General features: G+C 37.5%; 1 protein-coding gene across 1 annotated transcript in view; it reads left to right on the top strand.

Annotated features, from left to right (window-relative positions):
* Positions 1-20,070: 20,070 nt before the first annotated feature.
* The window catches only part of LOC150087334 (organic cation transporter protein-like), a 203,798-nt gene continuing 201,820 nt past the window's right edge, over positions 20,071-22,048 (top strand). Inside the window, exon 1 of the mRNA XM_090371996.1 lies at positions 20,071-20,142. The gene's annotated coding sequence lies outside the window, so the exon portion shown is untranslated. The remainder of the gene's footprint in view (positions 20,143-22,048) is intronic.

Raw genomic sequence — 22,048 nt, 5'->3', positions numbered from 1 at the left:
GCTGCCTCTTACCAAACTGTATCAGATGCCCCTTCGAAATCAACGTAGATTGGTAATTCATATTTGGAAGTAGAATTTTCAATATGCGTTCGAAACGCCATTAGACAGTCTTCACAGGATTTCCCAAGAGTGAATCCATATTGCTGAGGCGATATCATATCCTGCTGCATTAGCAGGTCGGTTACCCGTAATGTCATTAACCTTTCAAGGATTTTACCAAGATTTGTCAAAAGAGCGATCGGACGATATGAATTAGGTTCAGATAGTGGCTTCCCAGGTTTTCTAACTAACTTCAATAATGCAATCTTCGATTCATCAGGACATACGCGTAGCACTTGCCGGATTTTTTGAAAATTCCGATTTTCTGATAGCCACAGTATTCTCGGGTAATGCGCGTTACTCGCCAAGCACAGGTAAGCTGATAGCATAATTTAATGGTCACATGATCAGAGAAAAAAAATTAATTTTACCAATGTGAATTCGAGAAAGCTTTTAATTGCATAATAAAATAAACGTGTTTTTTTTTTTTTTTGTTAACTAAATAATCTAAAATATTATCGGAAATCATATTTGAATATTTTTATTAGATAATGAATATTCAGGAGTAATTCATTATTTTTTATTAGATAATAGACTAGCTCTAATCCCTATAATCTCCACTGGGCGATAGCCACACTAAGAAATATAGGTCGCAGGTTGAAATCCGCCTCCAGTATGGGTGTTGCGATTGTTCAGTTTTCTTTAAGGAAGTGTAAACAGTGCCCTATGATTTCAGTAATCGAATGGCCTTAAAAACTAAATACATGCTGCTCTACTACTTAGTATTATGCTTTGAATTAGTATTGAATGTCTCCCTCAAAATTAATGATTTTTATGTTCGCAAATACATAGTAATAATGGCGTACAGTCTAGAAATACGTTAATGAGAAAGAAATTATTAATGGATTATAAACGCATAAATCCGATACCTGCAATCTTTTTTTTTTTTTAAGTCCGGCCAGACCTACCTTATTCCGGCGCAAAAGTCGACTTTTGCTTTTTGCCTTGAAAATTGGTGCTTAGTCATATATTCGCCGAATAAGTCGATCCCCTTTTACACAGTCTTTTTTTTTCGCATGTCACGTAGTGCCGTATTACGATAAAATCTGCGTTAAATAAGAACCACTGCTTTTGTTTTAATTCAATTATTTCTGTTCTTTGTTTTGAACGTTAGATTGTGACATGACATTCTTGATACCGGTCACGTCTCCTTCAAGGATAAATTAGCATCAATGGGAATCATTCAAGATCCACTCTGTCACTGTGGCCAGCCTGAAGATTGGAACCACATCGTTTATGATTGCCCCAGCTACGAGGATCTCCGATGCACTTTTTTTTTACAGAAACACAATATATCCCTTGAGGACATGAGTATATCTACAATTCTACATCAATGGTGCACATCGCTACAAAGCCTTCTCCCATTTTGCGCTGAGTCTATTTGAACGGAGAAAATCCCTGCTCGCTCGCCGAACAAACCAAAACAACGGTGACGGCTTACTGAAGGGTTCCTTGATCTGCCTCACCTGAATGTACACTTACCGGACTATCCTCATCGCTGGACCTGACACTCACTGTATTGACTTACCTTTGGACAACTACTGGACTGACCACACGCCCAGATGTGACACCTACTGGATTGATCCACACTTGTTTTCTTCTCCAGGAATTGACAACCACAAACTTCTGACCCTGTTTCTCAGAATGGTATGTTGCTAACCCAGTCCCTGGACTAGGTAGTGGCTTAAATCCACACTAACGCCAAAGGCGACCACACCCAACACCCCTGCTGTGTAGCTTTTCTTCCCCTCTCCCTTTCGCTGGTCGAGCTTATGTTTCACTTTCAACTAGGGGGGGCTGCCTTTATCTACATCCCCTCACTCTTAATATTCCCCCCCTCTTGTGTTACACTCTACTCTCCATACTCTCTCTCTCTCTCTCTCTCTCTTTATTTATTTATTTTTTTTTTAACTTCGTCTCCATCCAGAAAGCTCAGGCGACCCTGGCGGAGACCAGCCAAAGAATAATGGGCAGCCTGGCTTACTTCCTAGCGGTATGTACGGGCAACGTAGGGAAGCCAGAACCCAGCACAACACACAACACTTTTTCGTTTACAGTGTCACTGTATTTCTTCACAAGAATACTTATTGCGCAGATGTGGAAACCCACTGGTGGCGCCTGATCCCCTAAACGCTATGTGACATGACATTCTTGTCGACGCACGATTCTTTCCCTGTAATACAATGCTGATCTAGTTCACTCTTGAGCCTGGATGGGATCTCTACTTCGGGTATCTCACATCCTGCGTTCTGCGCCAGGCCACCATGGCCCTAACATGGAATTTTCAGCTTTTGGGTAGCTCCGTCGTGCAATCTAATTCCTGTTTCTCAGGACGTTCTGATGGCTCTGGGGGGTTGCTGTTCGCCATAGTAATATGACTTCACCTTTTTTCTCTAGGTGAATTACCAGCACTATTGCTGACTCCCAGACCCTCCTGAGAGTGCTCTCCACTTGACCTCTCACTTTCTTTCTCTCTACCTTACCCCTGCTCACTTGTAGCATCCTGCCCTCCTAAAGAAGGGTTCCTTACTTCTTTAGGTTTCCTTGGTCTGTTTCGCCTTGGGGATGTGTTCTGTAATACTCCCCTCATTGCCTTCCCCTATTATTCAATTCTTAAACTATACACAAATTCCTTTCCCCTCTCGTCACCTTCACTCTCGCCCTTGCAAAGTGTTGGTGGCCGTAAGCTTGCGTAATACTCATGTAGATGGTCACGAAACTAATACCCAGTGGCGGATTCAAGGTAGGGGCACCGGGGCAGGTGCCACCCCATGTAGTTTTTCGGAAAATATACACCAATCGTTTAAATTCTCTTTAGCTACAAAAAAAAAAAATTTTTTTTTTTTTCCATTGTTAACATACGATTTTATCTATTTTTGCATTGTGACTCAGCTATTTTCAACTGACTACAGTTGGCAACACTGGTGCTAATGTGATTACTATTCTAGTGCACAAAATGGTGCCCCCCCGTCACAAATGGTGCCCCTGCTGTCATTTTTTTCTGGATTCGCCACTGCTAATACCTACAGGCATATCAACAAGGTGATTTATTGATGCTACATATGTACGTGGGACACTTTGTTTATGTAACCTGGCCATTGTTTGTTCCCTGTTTAGTGTAGGGTACCGCACATGGTTTCTTCTGCAAACAGTTCCTCAATGTGGAAGTGCGTTTGCTATAACAAATTGACAATCTGAAAGGTTTACTTTTCGAAAACTCGAAAAGTAAATCCGAAAAGCATAACTCCCGAGTTCCATGAGCTGTTTTTATCTGACGAAGGAGATTAAAAATTCTTGGATATTAATGTATTATATATATAATTACGGGACGGTGGCCATCAGATTGGAAGAAATCAGTTTTCATCCCCTTACCAAAAAAGAGATCTGAAAATTTGCTCAAATTACAGGACTATTTGCCTAATTTCTCACGCTAGCCAGATTCTTCTTAAAATCATATTAAACAGAATCTCAAGAAAACTTGAAGAAGAAACTAGTGGTCAGGCGCGCGGGTGCATAAGTACACGTGCCTTGAGTGACCGGGGTTCAAGCCCGTGACTGCTGAATACGGTGCTGTTTCTTGTATTCTGTCTACCTTGTTAACTCCTCTGACTGTTTGGTCGTCCAGGAGTATAAACAGAAAATTTATTTATTTATTTAAATGCCAGAAGAGCAAGCATGTTTCAGAAGAGGTAGAGGACCCAGAGATCAGATCTAAAGTCTACGACTAATTATTGAAAAATGCAAAGAATTCAATGTTCCAGTCGTTTTGTGATTTATAGATTATGCAAAAGCATTTGATTGTGTTCAACATGAGAAACTATGGAAACGATGACTATAATGGGTTTCCCAATCCACATAATTCAGCTATTTAAGCTACTGTACCAGGAACAGGAAGGGACTGTGAGAACGAACATGGGAAACACGGAATTTTTCACACGGAATAATCATAGGTAATGGTGTCAGGCAGGGCTGTATTTTGTCACCTCACCTTTTTAATCTTTATGCCGAAGATATCAAGCGTGAAGCTTAGATTTAGAGACTGGCATCAAAATTGGAGGACTGAAGATATGCAGATGATACTGTGCTAATTTGTAATTCTAAGGATCATCTTAAAGAAACTATGAGGAGATATGTGAAGGAAGTAAGAAAAAAAGGATTGTTTCTGAATATGTGTAAAACTAAAATTATGGTGATAATCTCGGTTCCAGTAAGGTGAAGGTTAATGGGCAAGATATCGAAGAAGTTGATGAATTTGATTAATTAGGGACAAGAATAAATAAAAATAGTAATTGCTAAAACGTTGGTCGCTGATCTGATAAAATTATGGAGAGATCATGATCTGCCCCTAAAGACGAAACTGAGAATCATTGATTCGTTAATTTTTCCAGTTGCCACACTTATGGATTGAAGAATGCAATCTGAAAAGGGTTGACAGGAAGAAAATTAAGGCATTTGAAATGTGGTGTTACAGGAGAATACTGCGTATTTCTTACTTGGATCGAAGAACAAAGGAGTGGGTATTGAATAAAATTGGCAGGCCTAAAATTCTTCTTCATTGCATCAACATAAGAAAACTCAAGTTTTTTGGTCATATAGTAAGAAGGGAAAACTTTCTGTTGAAGAATATAATGGAAGGAAAAACCGAAGGGAAGAGGTGCAGAGGAAGACCTGCAACTAGGTGGAAGGATGGGATCAGTGAACTTCTGGGCATGACACTTTGCGATGCTGCTCGTATAGCACACGATCGATGCAGTTGGAGGAATTTGTTGTTGACCACAACAGCTCCTCAGGGAGCTATGTGATTGGAAGAAGAAGAAGAAGATATATACAAATTTGTAATTAGCAGAATCCTAATACTGATATATTTGCAATTTACCATATACTGTATGCGCCACAATGTACGTTGTTTACTCTTTGGCCATTAACCCTCGGAGAAATATTCAAGAAATTTAAGGATTTTTTAATGTCCGAATTGCGAGATTCTATCGTAATTGGATCCAATTTATAATAACCACAAATCCACATTTCTTCTAAATAATTACGAGTGATGCTGTCCTGGTTTTGCATTATGACCGAAGAAGGCTATAGCTAGTTTATATATATACTCTACATACTTGTGTGGGTGTAGAAAATTATGGTACAGTAATAGATTTTACTAATTCTTATAGATATCATGATAACGAGCTATATACATATTCAGATTAATTTCGAGTAGGGTTGCATAACATACTTGATTTCAGCACTTATACAATTCATGGTGCCTCCGTAGCCAGGTGGGAAGGAGCAGCAGTGCGTAGCACACGCTTCTTGATTGGACCGGGGTTCGAGCCCGTCACCACCAAATACGGAGGATGCGGAAAGGTCAGGGAATGACCACCGCATATTCCAGGTGCAGTATGGCCTCAGTTGCTAATGCTCCTAAAAACCAAATAACAACATATAAAATTCATTCCTATTTTTTGATGTCATCAGGTTAAACTTAAAAAGTTTACATTATACCAAACGTACAAAGTTATGATTATTTATTCTCTACAACATCAGAGGCCCTCGTGTGTAACATAGTTAGTATAATCACTTACCTCCCCACACTGGCTGGAAAAGACGAGTTCGAATCCTATCAATGATGCGAGGAATTTTTATACGTCCTTTTCACAATGTGGCTGAGTTAGTCAGTCTCAGGCGATGGTAGCATGGTTTTATCTCCCGAAAACTCGGGTTTTTCGTCCAGCAAACAGCAAATCCTACAGAACACACGCAATTTATAGGCCTTATGTACGGCGCAGTATGGTTGAGGTTGCTCATGAGCCCAAAACCCTACAACATCGGAGATAATGTTTTGTTGTCCTTTGTAGGGTAATTTCGAGTGAGAGTCAGAGGCCGCCGTAGCCTAGTGGTCAGGCGCGCTGGTGCATAAGTACATGTGCCTTGAATGACCGGGGTTCAAGCCCGTGACTACTGAATACGGTGCTGTTCCTTGTATTCTGTCTACCTTGTTAACTCCTCTGACCGTTTGGTCGTCCCGGAGTATAAACAGAAAATTTATTTATTTATTTTATTTAAACCGACTGGAATTTCCAGGTTTCTGTAATCAATGAAAAAAACTCGGTGTTGAGTTTAGTGAGAGAAGGTGCTGACTGCCTTGGGGCAGTCAACATAATTAAATCAGGTGGTCATATTTCCATAGCAATTGAGTGTATATCAGCCAAAACCTGCTAATATTCACCGAAGACTTGCAGTACAGTTCGGGGATGACTCACTGTAGACAGGTGCACGAGTGATATTCAAGGACATCTGTGAAACACTCAGCAGTCCCTCTCTCTCTCTCTCTCTCTCTCTCTCTCTCTCTCATGCTGCACAACCACAAAGAATAGTTAATCGTATGAACATTAACAAATTTGAGCTGTTTATTCTTAAGTTGGCACACATCTCTGCGTGAATTCCACCCCATCATACCGTTTAAATGTATTTTTGGGAAGGACGAAAGTTTGACAGCGATGCAGCAGTGCAGGCATGTATTCTCCAAGGTCTGCGAACCTAAAGAATTTATCCTGCGTGGATTAGTACTGCTAAGTCAATTGGACAAAGCGTATATATAGGGAAAGACGGCCTGATATGAAAGAGGTTGAGACGATTTGCTAATATGCCGCAATTAAAAATCCCCGTAAAATTTGACATCCCCCCAAGTACATTTATGCACTTAATACATACAAGGTATAAAAAATAGTCATTGACGAAGTTCTCCAACCAGTCGCTCACCATTAATTCTGAATGGCTCTCTTGAATTTTTTTTTCTTCAAAAAACTGAAAATCCTCGCCACTGCTTATTCACCACATTAAACAAAGTATGAGAAGTAAAAATGTAATATTCTAATGAAGTGTAGTGTAGGCTATATAGTTTGCACATACATCAAAAATAACCAGAGAAATAATATCTCTAAACAATTAAATGACTTTGTTGTCACAATACGGATTTTGTATTTTTTTATGTATTTCTGTATACGTAAAAACTACGTATTTTCACACGTACTCCAACCGCCACATTAAATATAAACTTCCCTTTTCATTAATTAATTAATACTTTGTTATTTGCATGGTAGTAATAAAGTATTTACTACACTTGTAATTAACTAGCAGGTTGTTATTTACATTATATTAATAAAGCAGTTTTCCATACATTAGAACAATCTATATAATAATTTGCTTATGACCCTCCGTCCAATATGCTTTTTGAACTTGAATAGCTCAAAGACTAAACAAGCTTTTATTCTGATTCTTTTTGCAATAGGTTTTATTTAGCACTAAAATTGGGGGGGTGGATTCCAACAATTTTCCGACCGATTTTCAAATCCCGAGGATTGATTTAGCTTCCATTGAAACTAACTTTTACTTTGAAGAGAAGACAATTTCTTAGCTTTTGTCATCACAATCAACAAATCTCGGCGTTAGACTTTCAACCAAGTTGACGTTTTTCGCTCATGGACAACTTTATGTAGCAATTTCCGGAACGAGATAATTTTTGCGCATTTACTGTAATTTTTTTTAAAGGATGATATGGTCATACATGTAAAAAAAAATTATCAAATTGCATTTTTTACCCGAATCACCTTAGCTAGCAGCAAAGGTAGCCGAGGGAAAGGTTTTTCTAATTACTTTGATATTAATCTTTACTTCTCCGAAACAGTTTGAAACTCAGATTAAAATCCTGAGTCTCTTTTGGTGTAATTTGTCAAAATATTACACAAATTAGAGAGAAGTCAATTAAAAGATGAATTATTACGGTAAATGAGAATACTACATAAGTATAAAGTAAGATAAAAATTATACGAAATTTAGAAAAAGGTAACAGCAAATAATGAACACTTTCCATCTGGATTTCCATGATATCACGGTGGCGTAAATCTTCTTTTCTAGTGTTATGCTTGCAGTGACGTCTTTTCTGTACTTTTTTGTTACATTTAAACTGATGGAGATCTGCATCTAGATTCTGGACAGTCTGAAGCATGCTAGTGAGAATGAAGCAGTCAGATAGGTAGAGCCTATTATAGTTGCTACGGAGAAAGGGAAAGACTCAGAGTTTGATGTGTGATCGTCCAATAGCGGATGTCCTAGAAATCGGGAGAGCTGATGTAGTTCTGTAATCAGCTTTATGGTGGCAGTCAGCCTTTGATTTCATAGATGTATAATTGAGGTCTGCTGTAATTGGTGGTAGTGTGGATGTAATTTGTGAGTTTGTTTTTTGCTTGCAAGCCACCTAATCATCTAATATTCGGTGGACTGAATGCTACGGAATGTGGATTCTGAAGGTGAAGCTCAGACCTCTGAGCCATACAGGACAGAGGGATGATTTGACAGAAGTTGCAGAGTCTCAAATATGAAATGAATGCTTTTTGAAGTGAATAACGTCTATTATGGGGGTATCCTACAGCTCTCAGGCTGTAACGAAAAGTGAAACGTCTAACCGCTGTTATATCTCCGAAACTAATAGAAACTAGTACAAACAATTTTTACTTATTTTGTCGGATATATAATGCCATTGACGAATATGAAAAAAATAATAATAATAAAATTAAACGGCCGAAAAGGTGAACTAAAAAGTTCACATTTTGGGCCGTTGCGCCTTGGTTACTTTCATTCTCAATAACTTCTAAACAATGATAGATAGACATAAACAGTAAGCGAAAATATTGTTCAGTAGGAAATGTAGTTTTTAAATCTATAAATAGTTTTGATGTAGCTCTTATGGTTCCAGAGTAGCAGTGATTCAAAGTTGAGAGAGTTGAAAAATTCGAGCATTTTCAAGTTTGTTTTCGCAATATCTTGAAAACTATAAATGTTAGACAAAAACAGTAAGCAACAAAATTGTTGCCCTTTGAGAGCTCTACAAGGATATATAACCTAAATTTCAAATTGGGTTTTTAGTTTTCGAGAGTTGAATAACTCGTTAAAGTAACTACTTCGTTCAGTTAATTCGCATTTGTCGAGCGTGCGGTTCTGTTTCATTTAGTTAAGTTGTGACGATGCCGAAAGTTACATTAACTAAACGAGTTCAAAGATTTTGACACAAATCTAACGTTGAAAAGCAAGCACCAAATAAATATATAGCTAACCAAAATACAATTTATTAAGCTTTAATTGTATTTTTTCATTTCACATGACATTATTCACGGATCCACCTTCGGCTCCATGGAACCAACGTCGACTTTTTGCTAACTATCTCAATCTACGCATTTTTCTACGAAAAGTCTCAGGGTATCTGTGAAACTACAGCTTTGGTTCAGTTATCACTCCTTGATCTGTGTGCTGGTAGACTTTCGGGATTTAGCATCAATGGAAGATGTGGCTTGTTTGGCTTCAGTAGAAGATCATCATTGCATATTTTGAAGGATTTATTTGCATACCAAAGTTGAACAAATATTGAGTGAGATGTAGGAGTTTTGAATTGATGGCTTCAGTGATTTGTTGGTCGTTATCTGTTCCGTGGACTTCTGTTAAAAATTTTATATCACCTGCATAGCGCAGTATGTCTGATCTGTTGGCGATGAATGAGATGAGGATAGCCAGGAGGAGTATGCCAGAAAGTATGCTACTTTGTGGGACTCCACTGGTTCTTTTCGAGTGAACATGGACTTACCGAGTTTAAGGTGAAGGATTCTATTGGACAGAAGAGATATTAAGAAAAGAAGTACGTTGCCTTTGAGCAGATAGTATTTCTCACAGAGGTGGAGGAGGCTAAAGATATTGACTGTGTCAAAAGCTGCTTGAACGTCCAGGTAGATAACTGCGAGCTGAAAATTTTCTTGGAACACATCTAGCACTGAATTTGTTACAGAAAAGTTTGTTTGTTACAATTGATCGCCGCTTCATGTACTTTTCAGTTTTTATTTCATAGGGGTGTTGTAGACCGTCTGTGGGATTTAATTGTGTAAAATTACCGCACACGTGGCACAAGTTATCTGATGTATCAACACACACACTTATGACATTTTAAAACATTTATTTCCTGAAAACTATAAAAAGAACAAAAGTTTACTAATATGTAAGAACTTTAATTCATAAACTAACACTCGATTGACTTGACTGATTGACCTAACTGAGTGCTGTGCTTCATACATTCATCTGACATCCAGGAAGCAGGAACTCTTGGCCATAGAACGTCTCAATCAGCAGTCTATTAATATGAACAGATCGAAGTACGTGATCGGAGTACGTGAAAACTAAATATGAAAATACCTTGCGCAACTGAGTGAGCTAGTTAAAAACGGGCTGCACATTAGAAACCACCTTTAAATTATACGCTGGTCCACCATATTCTGAAAACAATGTCTGTTTCCCATAGAATATGGGAAAATTCGTCTTGAAGATAGCAGTACTTTTAAAGTAGAATAAATGGTACGTATGTTGGTGATGTTTATTTTCGTACAGTGCAAATCAATATAACACTTCAAATTTTCTTTAATTGTCAAAGCTTTACTACGAAAGTATACGCATTAACTTCCTTTATCACCATTCCTTCATTTCAGTAATGTATTTTGAATATGATTGCAGAATAAAAGATATCTCTTTTATTCTGCTCGTCTGTGAGATAATTTGTTCTTCATCATTTTCTACAGGTATTTAGGAATTCTGATCATCTGCCTGGAGATTTTAATTATAATCCCCATTCGCCCGCTGTCACTTCACCATTCATTTCTGTATTGATCCGCCATTAGATTTCACGTTTATGTTCAAGAATCCTCAAATGGATCCCCTATAAAGAAAATATTGGAAATTGCAAAAATCTATGACTGTTTTTAAAAACAACTATATTTGGTAACAATGTACATAAAATAAATTATTCAAATTTAATGAAGTTAGGTAGTCTGTTTTTCATTTTATAAAGAGTTGGCTTATTAAATGAGAAATACTCTGGATTATCCGCTTAATAAGGAGGAGAAACAATTTAGATAATCCGACAATCATTTATATTTTGTTTTGGGATTTATTTTAGTACTTACTTTTGAATATGGGTTGTTTTATGAGTTCATTACACTCAAAGTGATAAATAAACGCATAAAAACAAAAAGTCTCTTTGCCTCCTTGTGTTCTTTTTTGTTTATTCTTCTTTCAGTGTTGCAATAAATGAGGTAAAATTCCTGGCTTGTTCTCATCAAGCATTGTGCATGACAAGTTAAAAGTAAAGTGGGCATCTTAAAGATGCATTCAAATAGCTTTATTAAAGTTAAACGAATGCCATCCACCTTTGTGGGTTAATTAAAATATTGTGTGTGCTGAGCACGCATTGCGGAAGTTAAGCGAAACTTCTTTAGAATCTTTTGAAACGTTTATTATTTCAATGTTACAGTGGTTTAATATTTTACAATTGTTTTACAAGTTTTGTTCTATATGCTCACTATTAGTCTTTAGCATGGTGAATTATAATATTTTTTTCCCTCGAATTTTTTTGTGAAATACTGTAGAAAATGACGAAAGAAATATTTTGGGTTTTAAATTTTTAAATTCTGAGTGCTAGAAGCTAAGATGTAGTGATTTGAAACGTAAACGCGACACGTGTGCGAGTTACACCGTGGCTGCCCTGTAGGGGTACTGATTGCGCCATACGTCGCTACTACGTATGGCGCTGCGTCGCTCCTGATACGTAGTGGTGGAAACGATGAATATTTCATGTCGCATTTTCATGGCGATTTTTGTCAATCCACGGACGCAAGTTATTCCCATGTGTCCACGGGTCCTTGAGGTTGTCACAGACATTCTCTCAGATATGCCAGACAAGCTGTACTTGCTACTTGGGAATCTAAAACGCTGATGGAACTGATATTCGGGCGACACTCAAGTCAAGTGGACCCAATTTCGGCCAAATCCTCTGCTTGCACCTTCACAACGGTGGGAGTGTTAGTAATCCTGGGTATAACCTCCATGCACAAGTACATGGTGGGTGACCACCCAGGTGTGAACCAACGTAAGCAGGTGTCGAGGTGTGACGCCCACACCACATGGAGGAACGCCGCCCCTCTATGTTACCAGGCAGTACTAGGTGGTAGATGACGTTCATCAACCGAGGCAGTACCACCACTTTGCTTATTGGAGGCTTGAAGTGGTGGAACCCATGTTTAGTCTCTAGAACTAAGTTTCGGTCATCCTTTCCCCATCTCTTCCATCATGCCTGTATGATTGATGACTTTTGAGGTAATGATGAACATCATGGCGAGATCCAGTATTCCTTACATTTCGAGGGTACAGCTCTAAAACGGTGTTCGCAGGCCGGGCGCTAGTTACTACACCGGACCGAACCTATTGGTAACTCTATATTAGGCTTCCGGTTCAGCTAGTGTATAATCTTGCTACCTCTACTCTGCCAGATAGTGACTGGAGGGAGTCCGAGTAGTGTGTATGCGGGGGATATTGTCGAGGCTACGTTATGTCAAGGATCTGGGTATATTCTTACCACGTGCACGCCATATCAAAAAATTTCATTACTTCATACAGCATGTCCCACCCACTTTTTCTTGCTATTGAATACACCATCAATTGTCAAACTAATAGAGCAAGCTTATCTGTGAAAATATCTAAACCTTCCAAACACTTCCTAATTCATTTCACGAATATACGTGGTCTCAATTCTAATCTCAACGATGTCTATTTCCACTGGCAGTCTGCCAAACAACATGTACTTTTTCAGACAGAATCTCAGTTATCGGTTGATTCAACTACTGCTCATCTCAGATGCCCAAATTATTCGCTGTATGATTCCTTTCGCCTCAAAGTTGGAACTTGTACATTTGTCCGTTCTGATATTCCCTGTCAGAGACTTGGCAATTTGGAATCTCCTCTCTTTGGTCTTCTCTGGCTTAAAATCTTTCTACCTCATTGTGTAAAATTCATCTGTTGTCTCTACCGTTCTCCCAACTCCACTAATCACTTGGAGCTCTTTGACTTCCTCTCTTTGCAACTTGACTTTCTCCACTCCAACTTTCCTAACAGTGAGGTAATTTTCCTTGGTGATTTTAATGTTCACAACTCCATCTGGCTTCCGTTTTCTAGTCACACCGACCCAGCTGTTCGAGATGCTGAGGCTTTTGCAATTACTAATGACCTTGCACAGATTGTTCATTTACCTACAAGAATACCGGACAATCCTAATCATACAGCCAATACGCTTGATCTTTTTCTCACAAACAACCCTTCTAAGTACACAGTCGAAGTGAAAGCTCCTTTAGGCACTTCAGATCACAACTTGGTGATTGTCTCTTCTCCAATGGAACCTTTATCTCATGGCTATTCCCAACCTCGTGTTGTTTGGCATTACAAGAATGCAAAATGGGATGACCTGCGAGACTTCTTTTCTTCTTTTCCTTGGTCGGATTACTGTTTCAAAACATCTGATGTCAACGTTGTTCAGATCGTGTCAGGGAAATTATTCTTGCAGGAATGGAATCCTTTATCCCACACTCCACTTTAAAATCTCGTCCTTTATCTAAACCTTGGTTTTCCAATAAATGTGCCAAGGTTGTTCAAGAGAAGAATGTTACATATCGTAATTGGCTTGTTTCTAATTCTTCAGTTTCATTTTCTGCCTACACCAAAGCTCGCAACAATTGTAAAGTAGTTATTAATCAGTCCAAACTAGAGTTTGAACAGGCTGAGTAGAAAACTTGCTTCTTGCCCTAATGACAGCCGAGCATTCTGGTCTCTTGCCAAAGCTATTGGCCGCAACTTTTGTCCATCTCTGCTCTCACCTCTATCCAAACCAGATGGTTCTGTTGTCACTTCAGCTAAGGATAAAGCTGACCTGCTAGCATCCTATTTTTCTTCCAGCTCATGTATTAATGATCTTGGTAAAACACCTCCCACCATCCGCAACACGCTCCATTCAATGCCTCCTGTGGTCTTCCATCAAAAGGCTGTCAGAAGGATTTTGAGAAATCTTGATGCTAAGAAAGCTCCAGGTGCTGATGGTATTAGTCCACTTGTTTTCAAAACCTGTGCTCCTGAACTTACTCCTATTCTTTGCCGCCTTTTTTAACTTTCTTATTCCAAAGGTGTTTTTCCTTCTGCTTGGAAATTTGCTCATATCCAGCCAGTTCCTAAAAAGGCTGACAAATCCCTCCCATCCAATTATCGTCCCATTGTAATTACTTCTACACTTTCTAAAGTAATGGAGAAATCAATTAACCGCCAACTCTTAAAGTACCTAGAAACCTTCCGTGTGATCAACGATCGCCAGTATGGATTCCGTCAGTGTCGATCCACTGGTGATATTCTGGCTTATGTTACCCATTTATGGACGAATTCAATGGAAAGGTTCTGTGAAACACAAGTTGTTGCTCTTTACATCTCAAAGGCTTTTGATTGTGTTTGGCATAAAGGTCTTCTAAACAAGCTTCCATCTTATGGTTTGCCAACTGCTTTTTTGTAATTGGTTATCCAGTTTTCTCTCTGATCGCTCACTGAGGGTGACGGTAGATGGCTCTCTGTCTTCTAACTTCTCCACTAATGCCGGTGTCCTCCAAGGTTCATTTCTTTCCCCCACTCTTTTCCTCTTTTACATTAATGACCTTCTTCCATTGACTGGAAATCCTATCCATAGTTTTGCCGATGATAGCAGATTGCATTCCACTTTCCATTTTGAGAAACCTTGCCCTGCTCAATCATCTTCAACTTCTCAAAAATCTGATACCAGTTCCTTAAATGTCGATCTTCAGGTAATTCTTCAGTGGGGCAAAGACAACTTAGTTGATTTCAACCCTTCTAAAACTCAGTCTTGTCTTATATCTCGCAAAAAGGATTCTTCCGCTCCTATGCTTATCTTTGGTGACACTGCGATTTTTAGGCAAAATGGTATATCTCTTTTGAGGATTACTTTGACTTCTAATCTCTCTTGGCACAAGCACATTACAAATATTTCTTCCTCTGTATCTAAAAAACTTGGTTTTCTCTTTCGCTCTCGGCGTTACTTTTCTTTGAAACAGCTGCTCACTCTGTAAATCGCAAATCCACCCTACCATGGAATATTGTTCCCACATCTTGTGTGGTGCCCCCAAAACCTCTCTCAGGCTTCTTGATTCCATTCAGAAGAGGGCAGTTAGGTTAATTAATGATTCATCTCTAACAGAGTCTCTCCACTCGCTGTCTCATAAACGTACTGTTTCTGCTGCATGCCTCTTCTACAGATATTTCCATGGGCACTGCTCTTCTGAATTGGCTTCTATAATTCCCGCTCTCTCTTTCAAAACAGTCCGAACACGTGCCGCCACCAGCCAATATCCATTTACTGTTTAACTTGAAACTCACAGAACCAACTTTTCATCTTCCTCGTTTATTCATTCAACTGCCGTTTTCTGGAACAACCTTCATACGTATTTCCTGAAAATTACAGTCTGCAGAAGTTCAAGTCCAGTGTTAACAAATATCTTCTTTCGTCTTCTCAACCTCCAACCCAAGCATGGTACTATGTACTATAGGTTCTAATACCTCTCGTGTTTGGTGTTTTCATAAAAAAAAAAAAAAAAAAAAAAGTGAAAACTGCCTGGGATGCGCCTAAAGAAGTTTCACCTAATTAAACTCCACTTTATAAATATAATCTCCAATATCGATTTTTTAAACCACCACGCATGCGACTTGTCAAGATTCTTGTGATTCCTTCCGTTTAATAGTGTTATTTGTCCTTATACTGTATCTGCTTTGATATTCCTTATCAGAAACTTTCTACTTTGCAAGTAGAAAGTTTCTTCTTCTTTTATGCTTCTCTTCTATACGAATCTCTTCTTTTATACTTTCTTTGTTTCGAATATCTTTAAAATGTTCTGTTTATACTCTGACACTACCACATAACTAAAAAGAGTTTGCAACTAATCAATTTGACAAAAATACAATCATTAACCGTATTTAGCAGTCATATGAGCTCGAACTGTCGTCACTTCAAACGGATGTACGACTACACCGCACTAACCACTCGTCTGGGTCAGACCATTTTCGGCTAGTTTATTTGCTTACTTCTTCATTGGTTATTTTATTTTCTGTTTGTCACTCATAACTCCAGCTGATCGCCTTTCTACAAATGTAGTGACCCAGCTTGGTATGGCTATGAGCAGAGGCAAAACTATAAATTCTACCTCCCTCCCCCTTCGAGATTTGTGAATGACTTTTATGTGATTTTTAACAACTAAACTTTATCAACTGTTGCGTCTATGATGCTTCGCCTACCCGCCTACCCGGTGGTATGGCGAGGTATCACCACTGGATGTGAGGCCTCTGCTACTACCAGTGACTTCATACAGGTTGTTCATTTAGCTATTAAGAATTTCAAATAAACCGAATTTTTTCTGATACTGGCTTTCTGTATATCTGGTACTGGATATCTGAAATGACAACTTACTGACGATCTCTCGTGTCATGTAGTCCCTTTCTCACAGCTATTTCTGGTCGTGTTGTTTTAAACCAAAACTAAAGAAATTAGTTTTAATTAGTTCAAAGAAATTAAAACTAGTAAATAGAATGATCTGCTGTTTATGTCTCTCACTTCCTTAGTTGAACTACTTAAATGTCTGTTACTGTTAAATCTTCGTTGTTGTTTTTAATCTATTATATCGTGATTGGATAACTGAAACTATTCTGGTAGGCATGATATTCTTAATTCTTCCTCTTAAGGTGGAAGAGGATACGAATCTCTGCAATCCATTGTTCTGTTGTCCTTCAATCCTATCTGAAATATTGGATCATCCGTTAGTTGCTAACTGTTGTGGTATGCTCCACCAGAGCGCAAATTTTCTCTTACTACCACGAATCACCAAACCATTAAAAAGCTTATTTAACAGTTGCTATCTAACGTGGTATTACTTTCACAGGTCAACTTTTACAACTGATGACGATTTATGAATATAACGCACGACAAAAAACATAATACCCAGTGCTTCAGCTACAATATATAGCAGGGGCGTGACGTAGCCCAGTGGTCAGGAGCGAGAGTGCATAGCTCGCGTTCCTTGAGTGGACCGGGATTCAAGCCCCTGACTACTAAATACGATAAATATTTGTATTTACGATTTATTGTAAACTCTACTGACTTGGTTGTCGTGCCGGAGTATAAACAGAAATTTAACTTAATATGTAGCCCACTTACGTTATGGGCATATTTTATTGAAGTTAGTAAATATTGCATAGTGTACTTTTCGACGGGGCTACTTCTAGCTTTAGAGGATGATCAAAATTTAAGTTAGCCTACTCTGAAAGCTTTACAGAGAAATATATTTGTCATATAAGCATGATTTTCGAAATTATAGACATTGTTGCCAACACTAAGATTAGCCAAAAAAAGTTAAACGTGTGATCCCCACCGAGATAACAATAGATGATAAATTCTATTCTTATCAGCACTAAATATTTCACCGTCAGGGTCATGTCACTCTAAATACACCGTAACAGAAAAACGGACAATCCTGTCATTTTTATAAGTAAAAGGGTAATGTACTCACCTCATGACAAGACTTCTGGCGAATTAATCTTTACAAGAAGGACCATTATAATGAAAAATGATGGAAAAATTCGAAACAGGTTCCTTATCCATGGGAAAGGGACGTGGACATTAGAAAATTAACTATACTGATGTTGCAATCCTTCATGCCTTAGATATCAAAAAGGCATCCCGCTTTAATGACGTTGCTAAGTCGTGCTGGTGCTCGACACCTAATCTTACCTTGCATAACTGTGCAACAAAGTCACGTTCTGAAATACTATCCGTATGTGGTGCAGAATTCACGAATTGTAATGTGACGATTATATTGCAGTTGGATTCAACACATGTTTTCTGTAAATATTGAATGATATCTGAACTACTAAGTGTCACGTTATTCAGAATATGTAGCAATTTGCCCAATTGCTAGATTTGTTAAAGGATTCTGAAGAGATGAGAAAGAATGGGAATGGGAATTCACAGAAGAAAAGAATAAGCCGAACATTTCATGAGCATCCCGCTTCTCTGATATTATATCAAGTGATTATTTGGATTTGGGGATTTCGGAAAACTAGAATTTACTGCTTCAGTCTTAACTAGCTACTGTAGTTTAAGACATTCTTGGTTAATCCTCTCCTTCGTTAAAATATGGAGAAAACAACAAGCGGCAGAAGGTCACTCATTTTGGTTTCTCCTTACTTGCTAACGCTAATGAGAAGACCTAGTGGGTGACATTGAGCCGCCTATTATTTTTTCACGTTATAATTATAATGCTTGCATTCTGAATATCTTGCTTATATGACAGTGAAGTCGTTCTGTGTAACCTCTGGAGTAGACCAGCTGTAACTCTGATCCCTTATGAGACCGATGTCATTTAGAAAGAACGAGGCAAAATGATTTCTGATTATTTTATTTTCTTCTTTACAGGTTGATTGATGAACTCTCTGATCTAGGTGAAGAAAACACAGTGGGAAAACACCATTACGTTCTACTTTTATAACCTTCATATGTTTTTGAAGAAACGAGGACTAACTGGATGAACATTGTTTAACGTCGTTTTTGGCGAATAAATTTCATTAAATGCTGCACTTAAAATTTTGAATTGAGATCATTATTGCAGCATTTCTTCCTATTCAAAGCACGTTGCTATGCACTACTTGTGGATCATGTTATCCTGAACCAATAACAAATAATTTTGAGCGTATTACTTTTATTGCAAGCTGGAGCACTCTTCCACTTCGCTGGATCTGCTGAGTTATTGCAAATATGTGCTGTATATACAGAAGAAAGAGTACTCTCGAGCATGCCCATTATTGTGGAATCGTTCTACTTAGAGACAACCTTTATATATATATATATATATTTTTTTTTTATTAAAATGATGGAACGGCTCGGTTTCGTTATGGAATCAAAAAATTGATGAAACCATTGAAAACATCCTTTAATTGATGAGGGAAATGGTATTGGTTGTAATGACTTTCCTGTGATTACAGCATCTATCCCCAGCACGTGATGGCCCATTTTTTCGGGAAGACAATGTATATATAAATGCAGCATTTATTTCATGGTACGTGGATGGCCCATTTTCTCGGAAAGCAAATGTGATGTCGTTAGAGTTCGCGCCCAGTGCCTTACATCGTGCCGGTACCGGAACTTTAACTGAGAGAAGAAAAAAAATGTTTGATCAGATTTAGTTTTAGCATGACAAGTTTACGTCCTACTTGAGCTAAAGCGTTTGTGAAACTGCTAAGTACTAAGTTCTTTGATATTCGTCATCCGTATACAGGATTCACTGTAATGATCAGTGCCCAGCATCTTCAGATTTTTCTGCATCGGACTGGTTTGTGTGTAGGCAACAGACACACGTCGGTAATTTAAAAAAATAAATCTTGATAAATTGAGCTAGTGTCAAATGAACATTTTAGTTATCTCTCTGTTGCTCTCGTTAGCTATGAAGTCAAAATCTGAAAAGTATGGTTTTAATTTGACGGAGAAAAACTTTTAAACCCAATTTAGTCTATTCCTGAAGATTCAATTGTTTCCAGGTTTAAATTTGCAACTTTATAATTATAAGAGCCGAAGAAAATTTTGTGCCGCATATATATTACTTCTGTGCTGTCGTTAGTGGTCAGCTCACACCTCTTTAATTGTTTTCTCTGGCTAATGGCTTCGAAAATAAATAGCCGAAGGTTGGTCGCACTAGACGTACTCTTTCAACCATTAGTCCATTTGCTCTTTGGTTTTTCCTTGATGCCTTAAGAAAACTAGCATTATATAAACCGGTCCTGCTAACAGTGTGTGAAGGAAAGAAAGATTGCACGAGATCACGTCATGTTATAAGCCATGGGAAAAACGGACGTGGAGTTTGGTGACGTCATTCTCCGAGAAGAAGCCGTAACCTTAGAGCTACAGAGCAGGCGGTTTTGTTGAATACCCTTTGCCCATCTGATGCGCATGCACCTACCCGTGTGCACGTTCTCGAGTTTGACACAGCCGTCGTTCTGGCCACTGACTAGGTAATTACTCTCCTCCGTTTATCGTGGTGTTGCATGATTTTCACGTTAGGAACGTGATCATTCGCTGTAATCTATCCAAAGGTGAGTGGATGTTTCACTTCTTTGAAATGCTTCAGGTTTTTCTTACATAGTTAGAAGTAATACATGTTATTATTGTGTGAGTATACGAAATATGACTAAATGTAGCTTCGAAACAATGACACTATATATATATTTTTCTCTTTTCTTTTCATTCCGTACTTCAAGTGGGAATCGGAACTATTTTCTGTTAGTAATATGAAAATTGAAAGGCATTTTCGTATGGGCGTCGTTCCACAGTGAATAAATATTGGTGATAATCTAGATGAAAGTGATTTGAAACTTGTTTATTTAATAAGTTATCTGTCGTACTTTCACCATGGTGAAATGTTTTGTTAACCAGTTTTATAAAAGAAATTACTACTTACATATACTTCTCTACAGTTTACAAGTAAAAAAAAAATTTCCCCAAAAATAAATTTTTAAGCCCGCTCTAATTTCAAAAACTGAGTACATTCCAACTTCCCATCAAGCAGCTTCAGTAATGCAGTGGGTTTATATAAGAAAGGCCATTAGTATTTTCAGTATTATTTCTTCACTACTTTTTTAAAGAAAAGAAAGTATTTATGCATTTTATTATTTTAAATATAGACTAAAAAGGTTTTAGGGCTAAAAGCCTCAGACTATGGAAAATTCACTAATCGAACAGGTTAGTGCAGTGGTCTCCAAACTTTTTTTATCGCGCACACCGGGGAAAAAAAATAAATATATAAATTTAATATATATATTTTTATTTATAATCATTTACATGAATTATCTACATGATTAATGTAAATAATCAATTAGATTATATCTAAAATCACAAATAATTTTAAAAGATCACAAATAAAAAATTTAAAACAAAATTTAAATTGAAGTTCAAGTACAAAATGAAAAGAAATCATGAATGTAACAAGTGTAGTAAATGTAATGCAACACTGTTTATTTTATTTATAAATAATTTACATGGTATGCATTATATCTAGATTTTATTATCTAAATAAAATGTATTATCTCGCGCACCCAACTTTGGAGACCACTGGGTTAGTGCATAGTATCAAAGCGTTGCTTATTCGATGTAGTGCAATATCAGGGCAACTCGTTGTGAAAGCATTTACAATTGAGATATAATAAAAACGATGCCATTTCACCTACTGCAGTGATTTATAGCATACTAATAACATACTAATCTTATTAATATTTTAAATATTTAATTAATAAGCACTTCTGATGACTGATCTCTTTATTCACTGCTAAACCCAAACTATAAAGTAGTACAGAATAAGAAAATTTTGATAATCAGAACTACGATAGCATATACTGATCGGGCAAGATTTTGATCTTTCTTATTAACCTGCCTTGTCAGTCAGAGTGATGCTTTCCTTTTTAATATATTTTACATAGTTTGTTATTGATTCTATTCAATAAATGAATTAAATTCGGTTTTTGTGAATGCTATCAAAATACTAATATTAGTAGTAAGAAATGATAGGAAATGAAATTTGTTGAGCCACTAGTTAAAAAAAGAAAAGAAAACACCATCACTCTTTTATGAATTTGAATGACTGCTTTAGCCAAGAAAGTTGGTTTGCTTTCCATAGCGAAAATGAAAAAATACTTAAGAAATTTAGAATTTGCTAGTAGTTAGTTTAAATAAGAAATATTAGCAAAATATGCAAACAAATGAAACGTCATAAAATACGATACATTACATTAATCGTATAACTGAGATAAAATGTGGGGAAATTATAAGTTGCTGAACGTTGTAAAAGGCAGACATAAGGTAAGGTATGTATGTATATATATCTGGATCATGTAAGCATTGACAAGCAATTTAAACTTACTTGTATTTATAGAAAAATTAAAATGTCTTTATTTGCAAACAATAATTTACAGTTTTATTAGTACAGGAACTGAATCGGTCCATTTA

The sequence above is a fragment of the Mastigoproctus giganteus genome, chromosome 4 (assembly GCF_048544385.1).
Source record: "Mastigoproctus giganteus isolate SK-2022 chromosome 4, ASM4854438v1, whole genome shotgun sequence".
Lineage (NCBI taxonomy): Eukaryota > Metazoa > Arthropoda > Arachnida > Uropygi > Thelyphonidae > Mastigoproctus > Mastigoproctus giganteus.
The sequence above is the reverse complement of the archived record's forward strand: the minus strand, read 5'-3'. Positions and strand labels throughout refer to the sequence as shown.